The sequence below is a fragment of the Neofelis nebulosa genome, chromosome 1, assembly GCF_028018385.1.
Source record: "Neofelis nebulosa isolate mNeoNeb1 chromosome 1, mNeoNeb1.pri, whole genome shotgun sequence".
Lineage (NCBI taxonomy): Eukaryota > Metazoa > Chordata > Mammalia > Carnivora > Felidae > Neofelis > Neofelis nebulosa.
The window spans coordinates 29,360,107-29,383,365 of record NC_080782.1 but is presented as its reverse complement, the minus strand read 5'-3'; the positions used below and the strand labels follow the sequence as shown (position 1 = coordinate 29,383,365).

Below are 23,259 nucleotides of genomic sequence, written 5' to 3'. Positions count from 1 at the left end.
GCTTGGAAACTTTTGGATTAAGTTAGACTGTTTCTCCCTGTAGGACTTCTCAGAGGCTTTATGTATTGATGTGAATCATGAGGCTCCAAGAAGGGAATCTACTATGTGGCGTATCTCAGACTTATTTGAGTACTTTTTATTTCTCAGAACGTCTCTCACGACTAATAGAAGTGGAAAATGCTGGACTCCAGTTCTCTTGCCTTCACACTTATTCAAATCTTAATAACATTATAGGTCCTATTTCTACATTCAGCCTAGGAAATGCCACCTTGTTACAGTGACTTCTGCAGAAAGATAATCTTATCTGTTTCCTATGGACTCATTTGCTTGAATTTCCCAATTGTGATTGGGTGTGATAGGCTCAGATAATGTATCTATGTACCAGCTATACATTATCTATAATTTTATTTCATCTTTTTATTTTATATATAAAAAATGTTTTTTACTAAAAAGGTAATAATCACTTTTGAAAAGTCAATGAACTAAAGAAAGGATTACCTATATCCCCACCATCCAAATTCAACCATGTACAAAAAATCTAAGGACTTATTTTGTATGCTCTTATAGTTCTCCTGGATAAATCATTCAAAAAAAAAATACCTTACTTCAATTATTCACTTAAAAAAATGAAGATCAAAGTTATTATTGTTTTGATATCCAATTTGTAACTGAAGTCAGTTTGCTCCTTGGTGAGTCAGCAACTACCAGGTTTACCTGTCACACAAAGAAAACTTTATTTGCAGCAAATAAGATCACAGGGAATGGCTTCCAAAGTGGTGACTCCCCAAGAGAGGGTGAACAGGTTCCTTTCATTTAGGATAGGATAAATATTTAGATAGGGAAGCCTTGTCATCCTATGTAGTGGCAGGCCTAAAAGGAAACATGTCTATACACCTGTTGTATGTTATGTAAATGAGGCTAAGTCTCCTCCTTGGGCAGAGATTTTAGCACTATAATGAAGTAAGGGTAGTTGTACAACTTTCCACAGGTCACTCCATGGCATTGGCGTGAGTCGGATTTAGCACAAATGGTCTGGATGGTCTGGGCCTACTGGGGGTGTCAGGGCAGTCACCTGACAGAGTCACCTGAAGAGGTGGTTTCAGGTTTCATTGCCTGAGTTAAGAGGAAAGCCTGAAAGAAGAGCTTAAGGAAAAATGTAAGACAAAGGTTAGTGAGTACAAGCAGGTTGGCAGTAAAGTCTAGGTCTTGGGGTCTAGCTGGTGACAACGTCTTGCTTTAAAATCATCCATTTAAGAGCTGCCTGGGTGGCTCAGTCAGTTAAGCATCCAAGTTTGGCTCGAGTCATGATCTCGCTGTTTGTGGGTTCGAGCCAGCCCCGCAATGGGCTCTGTGCTGACAACTCAGAGACTGGAGCCTGCTTCGGATTCTGTGTCTCCTTCTCTCTCTGCCCCTCCCCCACTTGTGCTGTGTCTCTATCAAAAGTAAATAAATGTAAAAAAAAAAAATCATCCATTTAAATCGAGTGAAGAACATGGGCAGAAGACATGAATAGACTTTTCCGAAGAAGACATCCAGATGGCTAACAGACACATGAAAAGATGCTCAACACTGCTCATCATCAGGGCAATACAAAATCAAATCCACACTGAGATACCACCTCACGCTGGTCGGAGTGGCTAACATGAACAACTCAGGAAACAACGGGTATGGGAGGACGGGAAAATGGGAGATGGACCTTGAGGAGGGCACTTGTTGGGATGAGCAGAGGGTGTTGTATGTAAGCAATGAATCATGAGAATCTACTCCCGAAACCAAGAGGACACTGTATACACTGTATGTTAGCTAACTTGACAATAAATTATATTTAAAAAAGTCATCCATTTACAAATTCCAAGAGGTTGTCTAATCTTTTCCCATACATGCAGAAAGTATAATGATCAATCTATCTGAAATATGATCACCTGCTAATATATTCAAAGACATTTACATGAAAGAGAAAGACACAATTTATTGCCATCAGTTATCCTTTCTTGTATCTGCCTATCTCCTCTCCCACAATGGTTATCTTCCTTCCTGTAGTATTTGGGGGAGAGGGGAGTGTGTCTCCAGTCTACATCTAAGTAACTCAGTACAGCTTGTCTATTGTTCTCTGGCTCCTACTCACAGTTCCTAGGGTGAACTTGGGCCTCCATTCATTTCACTATTGGTCACCGCCTAGAAATCTGGTAGGCGGTATCAGCTGATTTCACCAGGGGGTCAGGTGGTGGAGGCTACAATCCCCTCCATAGAATCTTATTAAATGTTTGTGAGTTTAAAAAGGAAAAAGAAGAGAAATTTTGGTTCAGCATAAAGCAGGAAACAATTTGAAATTTACAGTTTTATTAGACATTACTCTTCTTATGTAAATAATCACTGGGAATTTCTCAAGCCAGGCCTGCTGCCATGGTGCTGGGAGCTGCGTCTCCTTTTTCTTTTTCCCTAGATGCCAGCACCATCTCCAAATTTCTGTTAATTTCCAGTACAGAGCAGTTTATCCATCTAACTCAGTGGTTCTCAACTGGGGTCAATTTTGCCTCCCTTTCCCCAGGGGACATTTGTCAACCTCTACAGACATTTCTGATTGTCCTGACTAGGCAGGGAGGTGCTGCTAAAGGTCCTACACTGTACAGAACAGCCTCATAACAAAGAATTATCCAGCCTAAAATGTCAGTAGCGTAGACGTTGAGAAACAGAGAAACTCTGATCAACTCCCACCCATCCAACCAAACTAGAATAAGGGCATACATCTGCAAATCTGGATACTGACTAAGGTATTCTGCTGAACGGTCGGTCATTTACTCCAAGACTCCACTCCTAGCAACACAAAGAATCAACAAACCTTACAAACCTATAGTGCTTTCTTGAGCATATCTTTGAGTTTTGAGCAGAATTCTATCCCTACTAACATTTTAGAAGTAAGAGGAGCAGTAAAAACATTTATGCTTCCCCTGTTAGGAAAAGCCCCTTAAGGTTAGGGATATTTTATCCCAGTTATAATTATGTCTAAACTGCTTTTCTTCTGTATGAGTGTGAATATTCCTTTTTCTGAAGCCTTACTCATAGAGATACTGAGTTGAGCACCAGTTGAGCTGGTGACAGAAAAACCACATACCGTGCCCATGACCGCGGGGCTCTACAACTGCAGAAGACAGGAGTTTAGTCCTGTGGTTAGGAACTGGCTTGCTTTTGTAGTTTATTTCACTTGGGTATTGTGCATATCTCACCAGGATGCTTGCCTTGTACTAGAACTTTCTAGGTACCTGTAAGACTCCAAAACTGCTCCCACCACACTTCTCTTAATGTATGAGATCCTTAAAGTCATCTCCCATCTCAGAGCATTGACTGGCCCATAGAAGACCCTCAACAGTTGTTTCCTAAATAAATACATGAATATTGGCTCAATGGAATCAGGTAGAAATGAAATAACATAGTCCAGATTAAGGCTGAGGTATAAAGAAGGACTTGCATTAATTATGCAAATGTGGACAAGATCCATCATTAAAGCTCCTGTCACATGAATGTAAAGTTTCAAAATACTAATTCCTTTAGGGGTGTCTGGGTGGTTCAGTCAGTTAAGCGTCCGACTTCAGCTCAGATCATGATCTTTTGTTTGTGGGCTCGAGCCCTGTGTCAGGCTCTGTGCTGACAGCTCGGAGCCTGGAGTCTGCTTCATATTCTGTGTCTCCCTCTCTCTCTCTGCCCTTCCACCACTCCCCACTCCCTCTCTGTCTCTGTCTCTCTCTCTCTCCAAAATAGATAGACATTAAAAAGAATTTTCAAAGTACGAATTCCTTTAGGGAGTAATTTTTTAAAAAGGGATTTCCTTTTAACTAGTTTCTCTCATTCCATTTACTCAGAGAAACAAAAGAATAATTCTTTTAAAAAAATGTGTGGTTACACATACATACATACATACATACATATATACATACATACAAATGTATTTTAACCAGATTTGAGACCTATAAGAATCTCAAACTTTAGTGTGTATCAGAACTGGGGAGCCATCAAATTGCAGAGTTCCAGGTCTCAGTAATAATAGTAATGCACATTCCTAGACTTCAGCCTAGTTCATTCTCATTCACTAGTAAAACATGACTTTAGGAGGGCTGTGGCTAGAATTTCTGAAATCTTGTCTACTCATGGCCTGAATTGGCCCCATTCTGGACTGGAGAGGGGATAAGTGCATCCACAGGTTAATTAAAGTGGCTCAGCTTAGGGCCAAGGAAGCAGCAACAGAGGTACAGAGAAGCAGAATTAAGTACAACAAGATGAGAAGGCAGATGGGGGCTTCCTAGAGGAGAATTCCAAGTGTCTTCAAGGGCTTTGTAGAGAAGTTGCTGTCAACTGGGTATTAATTTTAGCTCATTTTATTTCAAAACACAGGGTTTTACTTGGACTTAATGAGATGTTTTATTCATATTACTCTTATGTACAAAAGTCATCAATAGGCTTATTTTTTTAAGTTTATTTATTTATTTTGAGAGAGAGAGAGAGAGAGAGAGCCCAAGGGAGGAAGGGCAGAGAAAGAGACAGAATCCCAAGCAGGTTCTACACCACCAGTGCAGAGCCGGATGCAGGTCTCGGGCTCAGGAACCGCAAGATCATGACCTGAGCCGAGGTCGGACCCTTAACCAATTGACCCACCCACCCAGGCACACCCAATAGGCTTATTGAGATGAAATGAAGAGGGAAGTGAAGAATAAAAGAGAAAGGAGCCAAGTTTTTGTCCAGGAACGAGGCAGGGGCTAGTAGATGGAAAGGGAGGTGAGACACGATGAAAGAGAGCAAGAGAGCAGGAGTCCAGACATGGATCCATGTTGTGACTTCTACCCACCAAGTGAAACAGCATCAGAGAAGGTGGGACACCACCCAGGTCCAACGCACTAACAGTTTATCTGTCAGCCTCCCTGGGTCCCGTCCTTTACAAGGCTCCCCGGGGTAGGCGGGGAGTTCCTGAGGACCTTTCCTAGCCTATGCTCATTACTTTTTCTTTCACTTCATGCTCCTCACCTGGCATAAGCTCTGAAGAGCAGGGGCTGTTCTGCTCACTGCTATCTCCTTATTTGTTTTTTTTTTTTTAAATGCTCAAAGACATAGTTCTTGATGTTTGGAATAAAAGAACATATAAACAAACACCAAATCCAACATCTCAGGATCCCACAGGCAGGAAGAAAAATGTTGTTCCAAGCTACAGGCAGTAAGTTCTAAGAGGGGCAGCTGGAAAAATAGTAAAAAGACCATGGTCTTCTGGTAAGTTTTATTTTTCTTATTTCTGGTATAAGCACACTTATTTTGATAAAAACTGAATCCTGGTAACTGTAGGTAAATAATATGAATGCACGTACAAACTTAAAGGGACAAAAGTTGGGGCACCTGGGTGCCTCAGTCAATTGAGCGCCAGACTCTTGATTTCAGCTCAGGTCATAATCTCAAGGTTGTGGGTTCAAGCCCTACATCAGGCTCTGCACTGAAAACATGAAGCCTGCTTGGAATTCCCTCTCTCTTCTTTTCTCTCTGCACCTTACCCACTCTCCTTCTTTCTCTCTCACAATAAATAAATAAAGATTAAAAAAAATAAAGGGACAAAAGTTGTCATATATGTATATGTAATATGTAACATACATATGTAATATATGTTAAGGTAAAGGCAAAAGAGAATAGCAAATCATTTCATTAGAATGTTTTCATGTCTTTGAATTTGGAAAAGCTGAAAATCAAAATAATACTTGAAAAGTGAACTTCATAAAACAAAAGACAGAAAACAATGACTCATTCAAATACCTCATCCTCAGAGATTATTTATAATTGAGGATATTGACACTACCCCTCCTAGAATGGATTTATAAGCCATCTTTGAGAAGTTGTGTGGGAAAGCTTTCCCAATGAAACGAGAATTTATTTGGTCAAAAATATTTGAGTAGCCCCCTTTCTTCAGCACTAGAAATCCATTAATTTTTAAAAATTTGCTCATGTATCTCTGTATTTCTCGGTTCTGGTTAGGAGCCAGAGAAAGATGGCAAAGAAGAGACACTCCCATCTGAAGCAGAGGATGATGGGTGTGTCAAAATGTGTAAAATTGCATGCTTCACCCAACAGTATTTCTTAATTTATTATTTAGAATCCATTTCATTGAATTTTGCTGATAACACAGCAAAACTGCAATATTATGCAGGCTTGCCCTTAATCTTATTAAAATAAGACAAAGGCAAATATGTTTATTTTTCAAGGACAAGAAAAGATCTGGAGAAAGTATACTTAAAGATTTTAAAGATATGATGAAAAAGCCTTAACTGGAACCGGGAATCAAAATTCAGCAAGTGATGCTAAGACATGAACATATATATTTAGTATTTTTTAAAAAGGTGAAAAGAACTTAATATTCTAAAACTTATTCTTTCCAGTAGAATCAACGATGTTGCATGAGGGTTCCTTCATAGATTTGGTATTGTTTTAACATACAAAGTAGCCAAAATCTAAGTGTTGTCTTAAACTTCTGGAACTCTGTACATTTCCATTTCTTCTTTTGGGAGAATTTGACCCGGGTTCAACCAGAAATGCTTCAAACTTGAGTCCAATTGCTTGCTGCACCTGGCGAGCCCCTGCTGAGATTCACAAGCATGATCGCGTGTGAATCCCTTGAAGCTTCATCAGTTTAAAACATTTGATGGAGGGCTTAAAAAGTTCTTGTGTCATTTAAGAGCATAGAAGAAACAGGTCCCCCCTGGACCTCTTAATCCGTTAACTGAAGACCACAACTCATCACAGATACCCTAAGCAGTCAGCAGTTCTGGCTAGAGGATTAAATTTTGACTTAGTTCATAGCATATGATTTCTCTCTCTCTCTCTCTCTCTCTCTATATATATATATATATATAATACATATGTATATATAATATATATGTATTATATATGCGTAATATATACATATATAAAATACATACATATATACCTATGATACAAATGACATACATATTTGGATTGCCGTAAGGTTTTTTATTCTTAATATATGTGATCACTATAAAATACTATAGAACTGCCCGTTTTATTTTACTGAGTAACTACATATTTCTTTATTTAGTTTTAATTACAGTTCTAGATGTTATATATCTATCTTCTGTAGCCACAGTGTTTGAAGGTTGAGGAAGAGTTTGACAAAAATTCTAGTTCCAAATTATGTCTTTTCCTAATGACTTATTAAAAAAAAGCCTTATTTTGCAAAATTGAAATTAATCCTAAAATGATAAAAATTGACTTGTTTACTTGTTATTAAACTTTAAGAGTTCCTTGTTATATTCTGGATACAAGTCCTTTATCAGATATTTTCTCCCAGTATGTAGTTTGTCTTTTTATTTTCTTAACAGTGTCTTTTGAGGAGCAGATGTTTTAAATTTTGACAGAATTCATTATATCACATTTTTCTTTTATGACTCATGTCTATGACCATATCATATATCATTTATTAATGGCTCATGCTTATAAACCACTCATATGCTATCTATGAAATCTGTATCTAATCCAGGTCACAAAGATTTTTCCCTATATGTTCCTCCATAAGTTTTAAAGTTTTGAGTTTTACATGTAGGTCTATGATCCGTTTTGAGTTCATGTTTGTATATGATGGAAGGTATAGATAAATGCAAAGTTCAATTTTTTTGCCCATGGATATTCAAATGTCCCAGTACCATTTGTTGAAAAGATTATCCTTTCCCCTACTAAATTGCCTTTGTACATTTGTCAAGAATCAGTTGTATATATGTGTGTTCACCTATTTGGGGGCTCTTTATTCTTTTCCATTGATCTATTTGTCTATCTTGATGCCAATATCTCAGTGTCTTGATTAATAGTTTTATAATAAGTCTTGATGCAAGTAGTGTTAGTCCTCTAATTTTGTTCTTCATTGTCTAAGTTATTTGGGCTAGTCTAGATCCTATGCATTTCCATGTACATTTTAGAACCAGTTGATCAATTTTTATTTAAAAGTGTGCTAAAATTTTGATTGGGATTGTGTTCAATCTATAGATCAATTCAGAGAGAACTGAGATCTTAACAATATTGAGTCTTCTAACCCATGAACCCAGTAATATATCTCTATTAATATCAGCCTTCAATTTTTTTAAGCAAATTGTTTTTAGTTTTCAGATTTAAGTTTTTCACATATTTTGTCAGATTGATCCCTGAATATTTCATATTTCTTGATGCTATTATAAATGGTATTGTTGTCTTATTTCTGTTTCTGATTGTTTTTTGCTGCTATATAAGAATATGATTTAATTTATCAATTTTATATTCTGCCACCTTGCTAAACTCACTTATTCATTTGGTTTATTTTGTAAATCCATTAAGATTTTCCATTTAAATGATGATGTCATCTGAGAAAAAATAGTTCTATCTTTTCAATCTGGATGGATTTTGCTTGCCTTATTGCACTGACTAGAAAATCCAATACAATATTGAATAGAACTGGTAAGAGTGGATATCCTTTTCTTATTCATGATCTTAGAGAGATTCATTGATTTTTTACCAGTAAGTATGATGTTAGTTGTAGGTTTTTTATTGATGCCCTTTATAGGGTTCAGGAGGTTCTTTTTATTTCTAATTTACTAGAAGTTTTTAATCAGTATAAATGAAAGTTGGATTTTATAAAATGCTTTTTATGGGTATGTTGGGATGCTCACATGGTTTTTCTTCTTTGTTTAATATAGTGAATTACATTAATTGCTTTTCAAATAATAAAACAATTTTGTTTCTCTGGGATAAATCCAAACAGATCATGATATATTATCCTTCTTACATATTTTTGGATTCGATCTACAATTTTTTTACTTAGAATTTTGGCATTTATTTTCATGAGAAATATTAATCTGTCATTTTCTTTTCTTGTAATATCTTTGGTTTCGGAATCAAGGTACTGCTGGCTTCATAGAATGAGTTGGGAAATAGTCCTTCCTACGTAAATTTCTGGAAAAGTTTTTATCTACTTGCTATCATTTCTTCCTTTAACGTATGGTAAAATTCACCAACAAAGCCTTATAAGATTTTTTTTTATGTGTGAAAGGTGCTTAAGTTCAATTTTAATTTATTTAATAGATATAGGGCTATTCAGGTTATTTATTTCTTCTTAATTGAGCTTAGTGGTTTGTGTTTTTCAAGGAATTTGCCAATTACCTGTAAGTTATTAAAGATTTTGGCATAAAATTGTTCATAGTATTTCCCTATTATCCTTTCAATATCCATCTATTTGTATTGATGTCACCTTTCTCATTACTGATATTCGTAATTTATATTTTCTTTCTTTCCTGATCAGTGTGCCAAGGGTTAATAAACATTATTAATTTTTCTCAAAGAAAAAAACAGCTTTTGGTTTCACTGATTTTTTTCTTTTGTTTTGTCTTCTATTGTTTTTTAATTTCTTTTCTGATTTTTGTTATTTATTTCCTTCTATTTACTCAGGGTTTCACTCTCTATTTAAAAATCAAAGGGGCACCTGGGTGGCTCAGTTGGTTGAGTGTCTGACTTTGGCTCAGGTCATCTCGCGGTCCGTGAGTTCGAGCCCTGCGTCAGGCTCTGTGCTGACAGCTGGGAGCCCGGAGCCTGTTTCAGATTCTGTGTCTCCCTCTCTCTCTGATCCTCCCCTGTTCATGCTCTGTCTCTCTCTGTCTCAAAAATAAACATTAAAAAATTTTTTTAAAAAAATAATAAAATAAAAATCATAACTTTAGGTGGACTTAGAGGTCATTCATTTGAGACTTTCTTCCTTTCTAATGTAGACATTTCCTGCTATAAATTTCCCCCAACATATTGATTTAGTGGCATTCCACAATTTTTGAAGTGTTGTGTTTTCATTTGCATTTATTTCAAAATACATTCTAATTTCCTTTTCGTTTCTCTAGGGCCATAGGTTATGTACAAGTTTGTTTCTTAGTTTCCAAATACTTGAAAATTTTTCAGATATCATTATGTTAATGATTTCTAATTTATTTCCTTTGTGGTTACAGAAATACTTTGTATAAGTTGAATAATTTTAAATGTATGCATATTTATTTGATGCTCACAATATGATCTTTCTTGGTAAATGTTCTATGTACTCTTGAAAGGAATATGTTCTGGGTTGTTGAATTCTGTAAATGAATCAGGTCAAATTGTGTGATAGTGTTGCTTAGGTCCTCTATATCCTTACTGATTTCTGTTTACTTATTTTATTAACTATTGAGAGAGAGGTATTGAAATCTCTGACTATAATTGTCTATTTATCCTTGAGATTCTACCAGTTTTTTCTTCATATATTTTGGAGATCTATAATTATGTGCATAAATATTTAAGATTATTATGTTGTCTTTGTGAACTGACCCCTTTAACATTATGAAAGGCTCTTCTTTATTCCTGGTAATAGTTTTTTATCTGAAATGTAATTTGATAGTAATATCACCACTCAAGCTTGCTTGCTTGCTTTTTTTTTTCTTTCAGTTTATTTATTTATTTTGAGAGAGAGAGAGTGTGAGCACGAGTAGAGGAGAGGCAGAGAGAGAGGGAGAGAGAATCCCAAGGAGGCTCCACACAGTCAGTGCAGTGCCTGACATAGGGCTCGATCTCAGGAACCATGAAATCATGACCTGAACCTAAATCCAGTTGGAAGCTTAACCAACCGAGCCACCCAGGCACCCTTCAAGCTGTCTTTTGATTAATGTTAGCATGGTATACCTGTTATATTGTTTTACTTTTAATTTTTTTGTGTATTTACATTTAAAGTGGGTCAGTTGGAAGCAACAGAGAGTTAGTATTACTTTTTAATTTAATCTACAATCTCTGACAGGGTATTAGACCATTTATATTTAGTGTGATCATTGATATGATTAGGTTCAAATCTATCATCTTGCTAGTTTTTCCTCTGTGTCCCATCTGGTCTTTGTTGTCTTTCATTTTTTTTCTGCCTTCTTTTGCATTGAGCATTGTTTTTACTGTCTGTTTTACTTTTATTTTTTTTAATTTTAAAAAAAAATTTTATTTTATTTTTTTTAACGTTTATTTATATTTGAGACAGAGAGAGACAGAGCATGAACAGGGGAGGGGCAGAGAGAGAGGGAGACACAGAATCTGAAACAGGCTCCAGGCTCTGAGCTGTCAGCACAGAGCCCGACGCGGGGCTCGAACTCACGGACGTGAGATCATGACCTGAGCCGAAGTCGGATGCTTAACCGACCAAGCCACCCAGGCGCCCCTTGTTTTACTTTTAAATAGACTATATATTTTAGAGAAGTTTTAGATTCACATCAAAATTGAGTGGAAGGTAAAGAGGTATCTTATATACCCCTGCCCCCACACATGCACAGCCTCTCTAACTATCTACATCCTGCACCAGGGTGATACATTTTTTAAAGTTGATGAACCTATATAGATACATCATTATCACCCAAGATCAATAGTTTACATTAGGCTTTACTCTTGTTGTAAATTCTATGGGTTTTGACAAGTATATAATGACAGATATCAACCATTATAGTTTCATACAGAATAGTTTCACTATCCTAAAAATCCTTTGTGTTCCACCTATTCATCCCTTTTTCCCCTTTAACCCATGTGGCAACAAGTGATTCTTCTACTGCCTCCAGAGTTTTGCCTTTTCCAGAATGTCATCATAGTATGTGGTCTTTTCAAATTGGCTTTTTTCACTTAGTAATATGCATTTAGGTTTCCTCCATGTCATGGCTTGATAGCTCATTTTAAAAACACCAGATAATATTCCATTGGTTAGATGTACCACAGTTTATTTATCCATTCACCTACTGGAAAAACATCTTGGTTGCTTCCAAGTGTTGGCAATTATGAATAGATTTTCAATAAACACCTTTGTGTAGGTTTTTGTGTGGCTATAATTTGCAACTCCTTTGGGTAAATACCTGGGAGTGAAATTACTAAAACATATGGTAAAAATATGTTTAGTTTTGTAATCAACTGCCAAACTGTCTTCCAAAGTGACTGTACCACTTTGTATTTCCACCAACAGTGAATGAGATTTCCTGGTACTCCACATCTTCATCAGCATTTTGTGTTGTCAGTGTTTTAGTTTGGCCATTCAGTAGGTATGAGTGGTATCTCATTATTCTAATTTACAATTCTGTTCAACAATTTTGATGTTGCACATCTTTCCATACATTTTCTTGTCATCTGTACATCTTCTTTGATGAGGTGTCTGTTCAGGTTTTTGTCAATTTTCAAATCATATTGGTCATTTTATTATTGTTGAGTTTTAAAAAGTTAATTGTATATTCTGGATAACAACTGTCTTTTATCAGATATGTCTTAGGCAAATATTTTCTCCCAGACTTCAACTTGTTTACTCATTCTCTCAAAGTATTTTTTAAATTATAATCCTTTGTTGTTTTATTAGCTCTTTTTGTTTTCTTGTTTCAAGGGTTTAAGTTACACCTTTCACTTATCACAGCTTACCTTGAAGTACATTGTAGCACTTTACGCATAGTCTAAGAACCTTAGAACAGCATACTTTTATTTCCCTTTTGATCTTTGTGTTATTGTTGCCACAGATTTTATTTTTGCAAATGCTATAAATCTCACACACCATTGTTAATATTTTTGTTTAAACAGTTGTCCTCTAAATGTATTTAAATAATAAGAAAACATCTTATATACTTACCTATGTAGTTACCATTTCCAGTGATATTCATTCCTTTGTATAGATCAACATTTCTAACTGATATAATTTTCCTTTTGCCTGAAGGACCTCCTTTAGCATTTCTTATAGTGAGGGTCTTATAGTGATTAGGTTTTTTTCAGCTTTTTGTGTGTAAAAAAATTATTTATTTTGCCTTCATATTTGAAAGATATTTTTGCTTGGAGTAGAAGTCTGGATTGACAGTACTGTTCTTTCCATACTTTCAAAGATGTTGCTCTACTGTCTTCACTTGCATTGCTTCTAATCTGGAATCTGCCCCTAACCTTAGTTTTCTTGTCCTGTATATCACATGTGTTAGACACATGTTTTCACTAACTACTTTTAAATTTTTTTATCATTGGTTTTGAACAAATTGATGTGACTTGGTGTAGTTTTCTTTATCTTTCTTGTGCTTGAATTTATGGGCTTATCATTTTCATCAAACTGGGAAAAATTTTGGCTATTATTTAAAAAAAATGTTTTTCCTGCCTTCTCAATTCTCTTATCTCTTTTGGTGACTCACATTACACATATATTAGTTCACTTGAGGTTGCCTAACAGCTCACTGATGCTCTGTTCATTTTTTAAAAATCTCTTTTCTCTATATATCACATTATTATTTATTTAATTATTTTTTTCATTTTATTTACTTTAGAGATAGAGTGAGCAAGAGTTAGGGAGGTGGCAGAGGGAGTAAGAGAGAGAATCTTAAGCAGGCTCCACCCTCAGCATAGAGCCTGTTGTGGGGCTTGAACCCACAACCCTGGGATCATGACCTGAGCTGAAAATGAGTCTATTTTTTTATATCTTTCACATCTCTATTTAACTCTTTGAACACGAGGAATATACTTATAATCACAGTTTTAATATTTTTTGTCTTCTAATTCTAACATTTATTTTGTTCTGAGTTTATTTTGATTATTTCCCTTACTATGGATTGTATTTTCCCTCATCCCTAGTAATAAGTTGCATACCTGGTAATTTTTTTTTTCAATATATGAAATTTATTGTCAGATTGGTTTCCAAGTGCTCATCCCAAAAGGTGCCCTCCTCAATACCCATCACCTACCCTACCCTCCCTCCCACCCCCCATCAACCCTCAGTTTGTTCTCAGTTTTTAAGAGTTTCTTGTGCTTTGGCTCTCTCTCCCACTCTAACCTTTTTTTTTTTCCTTCCCCTCCCCCATGGGTTTCTGTTAAGTTTCTCAGGATCCACATAAGAGTGAAACCATATGGTATCTGTCTTTCTCTGTATGGCTTATTTCACTTAGCATAACACTCTCCAGTTCCATCCACGTTGCTACAAAGGGCCATATTTCATTCTTTCTCATTGCCACGTAGTACTCCATTGTGTATATAAACCACAATTACTTTATCCATTCATCAGTTGATGGCCATTTAGGCTCTTTCCATAATTTGGCTATTGTTGAGAGTGCTGCTATAAACACTGGGGTACAAGTGCCCCTATGCATCAGTACTCCTGTATCCCTTGGGTAAATTCCTAGCAGTGCTACTGCTGGGTCATAGGGTAGGTCTATTTGTAATTTTCTGAGGAACCTCCACACTGCTTTCCAGAATGGCTGCACCAATTTGCATTCCCACCAACAGTGCAAGAGGGTTCCTGTTTCTCCACATCTTCTCCAGCATCTATAGTCTCCTGATTTGTTTATTTTGGCCACTCTGACTGGCGTGAGGTGATATCTGAGTGTGGTTTTGATTTGTATTTCCCTGATGAGGAGCAACGTTGAGCATCTTCTCATGTGCCTGTTGGCCATCTGGATGTTTTCTTTAGAGAAGTGTCTATTCATGTTTTCTGCCCATTTCTTCACTGGGTTATTTGTTTTTCGGGTGTGGAGTTTGGTGAGCTCTTTATAGATTTTGGATACTAGCCCTTTGTTCGATATGTCATTTGCAAATATCTTTTCTCATTCCGTTGGTTGCCTTTTAGTTTTGTTGATTGTTTCCTTTGCTGTGCAGAAGCTTTTTATCTTCATAAGGTCCCAGTAGTTCATTTTTGCTTTGAATTCCCTTGCCTTTGGGGATGTATCAACTAAGAGATTGCTACGGCTGAGGTCAGAGAGGTCTTTTCCTGCTTTCTCCTCTAGGGTTTTGATGGTTTCCTGTCTCACATTCAGGTCCTTTATCCATTTTGAGTTTATTTTTATGAATGGTGTAAGAAGGTGGTCTAGTTTCAACCTTCTGCATGTTGCTGTCCAGTTCTCCCAGCACCATTTGTTAAAGAGACTTTTTTCCATTGGATGTTCTTTCCTGCTTTGTCAAAGATGAGTTGGCCATACGTTTGTGGGTCTAGTTCTGGGGTTTCTATTCTATTCCATTGGTCTATGTGTCTGTTTTTGTGCCAATACCATGCTGTCTTGATGATTACAGCTTTGTAGTAGAGGCTAAAGTCTGGGACTGTGATATCTCCTGCTTTGGTCTTCTTCAAAATTACTTTGGTATTCGGGGCCTTTTGTGGTTCCATATGAATTTTAGGATTGTTTGTTCTAGCTTCGAGAAGAATGCTGGTGCAATTTTGATTGGGATTGCATTGAATGTGTAGATAGCTTTGGGTAGTATTGATATTTTGACAATATTTATTCTTCCAATCCATGAGCATGGAATGTTTTTCCACTTCTTTATATCTTCTTCAATTTCCTTCATAAGCTTTCTATAGTTTTCAACATACAGATCTTTTACATCTTTGGTTAGATTTATCCCTAGGTATTTTATGCTTCTTGGTGCAATTGTGAATGGGATCAGTTTCTTTATTTGTCTTTCTGTTGCTTCATTGTTAGTGTATAAGAATGCAACTGATTTCTGTACATTGATTTTGTATCCTGCAACTTTGCTAAATTCATGTATCAGTTCTAGCAGACTTTTGGTGGAGTCTATCGGATTTTCCATGTATAATATCATGTCATCTGCAAAAAGTGAAAGCTTGACTTCATGTTTGCCAATTTGGATGCCTTTGATTTCCTTTTGTTGTCTGATTGCTGATGCTAGCACTTCCAACACTATGTTAAACAACAGTGGTGAGAGTGGACATTAATTTTTTTTTTTAAGTTTATATATTTACTGAGAGAGAGAGAGCAAGTGTGATTGGGGAAGGGTGAGAGAAGGGGGAGACAGAGAAGCCCAAGCAGGCTTTGCACTGTCAGTGCAGAGCCCCATGCAGGGCTCTATCCCACGAACTGTGAGATCATGACCTGAGCTCAGATCAAGAGTCAAATGCTTACCTGACTGAGCGACCCAGGTACTCCCCTGGTAATTTTTTATTGGATGCCAGTCATTGTGAGTTTTACCTTGATATGTGCTCTACATTTCTTTTTTTTTTTTTAATATATGAAATTTATTGTCAAATTGGTTTCCATACAACACCCAGTGCTCATCCCAAAAGGTGCCCTCCTCAATACTCATCACCCACCCTCCTCTCCCTCCCACCCCCCATCAACCCTCAGTTTGTTCTCAGTTTTTAAGAGTCCCTTATGCTTTGGCTCTCTCCCACTCTAACCTCTTTTTTTTTTTTTTCTTCCCCTCCCCCATGGGTTCCTGTTAAGTTTCTCAGGATCCACTTAAGAGTGAAAAAAGAATATGGAACACTTCACGAATTTGCATGTCATCCTTGTGCAGGAGCCATGCTAATCTTCTCTGTATTGTTCCAATTTTAGTATATGTGCTGCCAAAGCGTGTGCTCTACATTTCTATACATATTTTTGTACTTTGTTCCAGGGCGTGGTTACATTTTGTGAAAACAGTTTGATTTTGGGGGGTCTTGCTTTTATGATTTATTAAGTAAGATCAGAACGGTCCTCAATATAGGGCTGATTATTCCCCACTACCAAGATGACACCTTTCTGAGTACTCTACCTACTGCTTTGTGAATCATGAGGTTCCCAGTGTGAATTCTGGGTGCAAACACTATTCTGTCTCTGTATGGGTGCTTGGTACTCTTTCTCTAGCTTTCCAGGAGATTCTGTCCCTGGCCTAAGGCAGTGTCCTCACATGAATTTGCTAGCTAGTACTCAAGTGAAAATTCAAGGGAAACTCTGCAGATCATCAGGTATCTCTGTCTAGAAAGCTCTTTTTCTCTCCAGTAGTTTTTCCTGTGACCTCTAGCTATCTTGTTCACTGCACACTTATAGCTCCGCCTCAAGTCAGGGAATCACCCAGGCTCCACTTGTGTTCCCCTTTCTTGCACTACAGCCTGGAATCCCTCATAAGACAGTATGCTGGGATAATCACAGGACTCACCTCATTTGTCTCCTTTCTTTCAGAAGTTGATATTCTTCATTTCATGATATCCCGTGTCTTGAAAACCATTGTTTCATATATTTTCTTCACTTATTGATTGTTTAATGTGGAAATGTAAATCTGGTCCTGTTACCCCACCTCAGCCAGAAGTGTAATTCAGTTTCCAGCATGTTTATTTGGAGAAGAATATACTTCTTCATAGATACTATTCACTATTAGGAAAGAAGGGGGGGGGGGAAGGAAAGAAGGAAGGAAGGAAGGAAGGAAGGAAGGAAGGAAGGAAGGAAGGAAGGAAAGAAAGAAAAAGAAAGAAATAAAGAAAGGAAAACTTGGTTTTAAATAAATCTTATAGAAAGAGATTACTGGGGGGCCCCTGGGTGGCTCAGTCAGTTAAGCATCCGACTTTAGCTCAGGTTTTGCTCTCATGGTTCGTGGGCCCGAGCCCTGTGTCAGGCTCTGTGCTGACAGCTCAGAGCCTAGACCCGGCTTCCCATTCTGTGTGTGTGTCTCTCTCTGCCCCTCCCCTGCTCATGCTCTGTCTCTGTATCAAAAATAAATAAACATTTAACAAAAAGAGAGAGAGATTATTGGGAGGTAGCAAAATGAGGGAAAAAAGAATAGTGTAGAGTTCTTGATGAAGCTAATTTTTTTCATTTAAATGTCAGTTCCTTACGCTAAGATATATATTTGCTACTTTTGTGTGTTAAAAAGACTTTCATTTGCTTTTGTTTTTTACCTTGTAAAATTAAAACTTGCTTATCTTCCAACTAAAAAAAATACTGGCTTATCAAATTCTAATGTCTGGAAAGGAGTGGTAAATTTTGGGACTAAAAACAGGTGAACTTCAGATGGCTGGGGAATAATTGATTTTTTAAAAATGTTTATTTATTTTGCATGCACACAAGCAAGCAGGGGAGGGGCAGAGAGCAAGGAAGAGAGAGAATCCCAAGCAGGCTCCACAGTGTCGCACTGTTAGCACAAAGCCCAACAAGATCTTGGCTTGATCTCAAGAACCATGAGATCATGACCTGAGCGGAAATCAAGAGTCAGATGCTTAACCAACTGAGCCACCCAGGTGCCCCTTGATTTCTAAGGTGGCAAATAAAAAACTGTGAGCTCTTTGAATGTTGAGAGTGTATCTTCATTAAACATTTTGTTTCCAATATCCAGAACATAGCTGCTGCTCAGTATATGCTTATTGAATGAATGAATGAATGAATGAATGAATGAATTTGATGTCTAACCACATAGTACCTAAGGACTGCTGGTCTGGCTGGCCCAGGAATTTTCCAGTGTAGCCCTCTTCTTAATTGATCTGGTTCATTAAAGTGGAAACAGTGAGACTAATTGGCTTTGACACAGGCTAATTTCCCCAAGTCAATGATGTGGCTGTCACACACACTGTAAATAAGCTGATACGCAAGGCACCTGAGGCACGGGACCTAATCAGTTGGCAGGATCTTGGACCATGACAACCTAGACAGGGATAGAAGAAACAGTATAGCATTAACTGGTGAATCTGCCAAGATTTGGGAACAAAGACACAAAGAACTGACTGGGAAGATACCTGCCCTATGGAATATAGCCCTGGCTGCTCTCTAGAATCACTTGAGTTGTGTTTATTTTTTCTTTTTAATATTTATTTATTTATTGGGAGAGTGCAAGCGGGGGAGGGACAGGGGGGTGCAGAGGATCTGAAGTGGGCTGTCTGCTGACAGGCCGACAGCAGCGACCCCGATATGGGGCTAGAACTCACAAACCTCAAGATCATGACTTGAGCCGAAGTCGGATGCTCCACCAACTGAACCACCCAGGTGCTCCTTTGAGTTGTTTTTATAATATACAGATACTAAACCCTATACCCAGAAATTCAGCCTCAATTACTCTGAAGTGGGGAAGGAAATTTGAATATTTGTAGAGCTCTTCAGGAATTTCATCATATAGCTCGGGTTACAAATTCCTGTGTCAAGCCAAGAAATTAATAATCCCCATCTTTTTACCTTTGTTAGTCTCTCCCATTCAAAAGGTGTCCTATTCTCCAGCAAGATGCTACCAGTAAGAGTTATGCATTAGAAAAATGCCAAGTCAGATGTTAGCAGATGTGAAACTCCCTTTATTTTGGTATTGGTGCCCATTTTCCTTTTCCAAGCCTCTATTTCTGTTCTGCAGGAGGAGAATATAATTCAGTGTAATTAGGTAAGCATCTGTCTAATTTAGTGTATCTGTAATCATATTCAGGTCAAACCATTTCAATCACTATCCAGTTCAAAATCCTTTCTCCAAGCTGCCTTTACTCCCTACTCTTACTGAATTTCCAGGGAAGAAATCTCATGCTTGACTTTTGTGAAAGCAGCAGGGAGATGAAGTCAGGGTGAGTGAGCTGACTGGTAACAGACCGGTGGGGCAGAAAACTGAAGAGCTGATTCCAACTGCCAATGTCATCACCCCATCTGGTTGTGGGCATCTTATTGTTGGCTCCGCAATCCCTGAATATTCCTAGCTTTATCCCCAGATTCACTTCTGCTTTATCCCCAGAGTGTTGGTCTACGCTGAATCTCTGCTTGTGGGGTTCCTTCATGACTACCCAACCTTTTTTTTTTTTTTTTTTTTTAATGTTTATTTACTTTTGAGATGGAGGGAGACAGTGTGTGAGTGGGGATGGGGCAGAAAGAGAGGGAGACACAGAATCTGAAGCAGGCTCCTGGCTCCAAGCTGTCAGCACAGGGCCCGATGCAGGGCTTGAATTCATGAACGGTGAGATCATGACCTGAGCCAAAGTTGGATGCCCAACAAACTGAGCCACCCAGGCACCCCAATTACCCAACCTTTTTAGGGCTCGAGGCAAATGGAGGTCCACATATCTTAAGTCTATATATTTAAAAGTTATAAATCAGATCAATAAATTGCTAAATGAAATACGTTCTATCCTCCTAACTTGAAATATATACTTTGTAAGGACACATCAGAAAAATATATATAAAGCTGAGAGTTAGCAAAATATCACTTGACTACAACTGAGTTTAATTTGTATTGCACATGCCAGAGCATTCTCTTGATGGGATGGCAATGTTTGGATGAGTAATAGTTCAGAAATTAGTATATATTGGTTTCCTGGAATCCAAATTTTTGGCCATCATTTCAAGTAAAGTCACTAATTTTGGTGATATAATCAAAATTTTCATATATAACTTGTTTTCTTGTGTTCACTAATGAACACATGAATTAAAAAGTAAACTGTAACTATATCCAAACTATAAAATTTGGGTAAGGTTTTAAGAAAATTTAAAGTAAGTGTAAACAAATAAAATTGTTTTGCCTAGATTGTTAAGTAAGTAAGATTTCTTCTAAAATATTTAAAATCATTGGGACGCCTGGGTGGCTCAGTGGGTTAGGCGTCCAACTCTTGGTTTCGGCTCAGGTCATGATCTCGCGGTTTGTGTGTTTGAGCCCCACATAGGCTCCATGCTGACAGTGCAGAGCCTGCTTGGGATTCCCTCCCTCCCTCTCTCTCTGCCCCTCCCCCGCTCACTCCCTCTGTCTCTCTCGAAAAAATAAGTCAACTTAAAAAATTTTTTTAAATATTTAAATTATCTATTAAGATTAAACGGCAAACTACACAGTACAATGAATATCAATTCATTTTGTCACAAAATTTTATAGCAAAGTGATTCATTGACACTATAAATTTCAAAATTTTAATTCTTAGTAAATATTTTTATAGAAACAGAACTATTTGTAATTCTAGCATTGAATGCCCATGAAATTGCCAATATAAAGGAAAGTGATTGCGCTTCATGCCTGTTACACTAGACCTACACTATACATGCACGTAAGGATAATATGAATAATACTGTAGCTAGTTCTCAGATACCAGGTTAACTGTTGAAAATCGTGAGCACTGGGTAGTGTATGGAAACCAATTTGACAATAATTATATAAGAAAATAATAATAAAAATAAAATAAATAAAAATGGGATGCTTAAAAATAAATAAATAAGCCAGTTATTATATCTCTTTGGTTTTTCTGGGTAATTGTGACTTAATTGAATGTAGTATTTTCAGGAAACGTGATCCATTAACTGTATATGCATATATATATATATATATATATATATATATATATGTATGTATTTTATTTTTCATTCAAAAAAAAAAAAGAAAATAGTGGGCAAATGCATGAGCACCTCTGCAAGTACAAAAAATAAAATAAAGGGAACAAAGAAAACGGACAGTTGGCACCATAAGGGAATTGCTATTTCATTATAAAAGACACTTCTGAATTCACACTATTTGAGAGGAAGGATTTACAAGTTAATTAATTTGGCTTTTTCCTCCCCAAAGTGTTGTCACCAAATACATGGCTGAAATCCTCCCCATGCTCCCAAGCAGCATCGACACAAGCGCAGTCCACAAAACTCTGGGCTTTGGACACAATTGCCTTTTGTTTAGAGGATCTAAGGGAATGGAGAAGCTTTCCCTGGGGCCTGAATAGTGTCAGTCGGAGAGCAAATATTTAGGGTTTTACATTGGTCTGTGCCGCCTCTGACCTTGGATCCTGAGTGGCAGCAGCACCATGTATTCTTCAGCAAATGCACTTGTTGGTGATCAGCAGAGCCCTGTAAAGATGGGGTCCAGGACGGGGGTCCCTCTTGCCGAGACTAAGCGTGGTCCTGGAACCTTTGCTTCCTGTGTGTCTGGGCAAAGAGGATTTGCGGAGCCAGCTGACCTGCGCTTCCAACCATCTTATTGGACCTCCGGGGCCCTGGGAAGCTTAGACTCCCTATTAGAACCGTCTTGGCTCTGTGGAACACTGGGGGGTAATTTGTGGCCATTCCTGGCTTGTTCTGCCCTCTTTCTGATCCCACTGCTTGTGTCCAAAGCCCGCTGGTGTCTTCTGCCCGTGCCCTGGCAGCTCTGGACGTGCCCACGGGTTCTGCTGGTACCAGTCTCTATGTTCAGATGTATCCCTGAACTTCACAGGCAATTCTCTGGGGATCCTCTTTATAGGAAACCATGGCAAGTGCTCCCCTTTCTCAAGAGTGTGAGGATGTGGAAAGAACAAGGCTTCCAACTCTAACACTCCAAGATCTCTTTAAGAAGTCTCCCCAGTCTTTCTCTTGTATCACTCTGCACACCACCCTCTAGCGGTGGAGTGAGGCATCTAGTTCACTTCTGAGTCACTCCATTGTTTTTGTCTCACGCCTGACTGGTCCTCACTGAGCCTACACATCTGTCCTTGTGTCCGGTCTCTGACCCAGGAAGGAGTTCATAGCAAAGGGAAGAAAGTAAGACGTGTAGATTGCCATTTTGAAATCATCCCAGGACTGTTCACCAGCTGGCTGTGGTGAACTAGGCTTTATGCCACATTGCAGGTTGGAGGACATCACTTTTTTCATGACTTTAATGACTTCTTTTTGCCCGCGGGTATAACACCAGGTTGACTCCAGGCTGTGAACCAGCTTCCCAAACCACACAAAGACTTTCAGAAATCTCTGCCGTGTACTGCTAGACAATTCAGGTATCTTAATTTTCTGTCAGTCTTAGTGTCTTTAAACTACAAAATGCTTGCCTCCTTTTAAACTCAAAATGAAGTTTATAAAGTTTGTTTCAAATGAGCTTCAAAGAGGGAAAACCAAGTATTTTTATAAAATAATTTTTAGACAGCTCCCACTTACATACTTAACTCTATTTCATAATACTAATTCCCTTAAATGAAATATTATTTCTTATACCAAGCGCAGCTGGCCCTCTGAAATGCATTGTAGATAATTCCACTTGGTATCTGCTATGTTTGTAATTTACTGGGTCTGCCAAATGCTGACAAAATAAATCATGTTAGCTGACTCCCAGTGGGGTGCTCTTCTTCAGTTCAGACTGGGCAGCTATCTCCATCTTTCCATCATATCTAGTTAACATCTTTTGTGCTTTGTGCATTTGTAAACAGTATTTTATTTAGAACTTCATAAATCATAAGAATGATGTAATTTTAAACATTGCAGTTCACAACCCATAATAACAGGGTCGGGAAAAAGAGAAAGAAAAATATCTGTTTTTGTTTGTTTGTTGGCTTGTTGGTTTGCTTATTGGTTTGTGTTTTGGGGGTTTTTTGAGGGCGAGAGTGGAGAAGGTTTCTAATGAACCTCTCACATGCATCTGGAAAATTCTTACAGCTGAAAGGTTGGCTGTTTCTCAGCCATGGAGCTGAAAAAGGTTTCCTTGCACTGAGAGAAAATGGCAATGCGAGGAAAGTCAAAGAAGAATGAAACCCTACTTCTTTTCTGTTTGATGTTATGCAGGTTTTAAAAACATGTTACAAAGAAAGATCCTGCCAGGAGTTCT

General features: G+C 37.7%; 1 protein-coding gene and 1 non-coding gene across 3 annotated transcripts in view; one reads left to right on the top strand and one right to left on the bottom strand.

Moving 5' to 3' along the window:
* RANBP3L (RAN binding protein 3 like) overlaps nt 1-23,259 on the top strand; it is a 286,469-nt gene that overhangs the window by 205,114 nt on the left and 58,096 nt on the right. The window lies entirely within an intron of this gene.
* On the bottom strand, nt 16,255-16,357 carry LOC131489399 (U6 spliceosomal RNA). Its single transcript, XR_009250540.1, has one exon. It is a non-coding gene; the product is annotated as a U6 spliceosomal RNA (small nuclear RNA).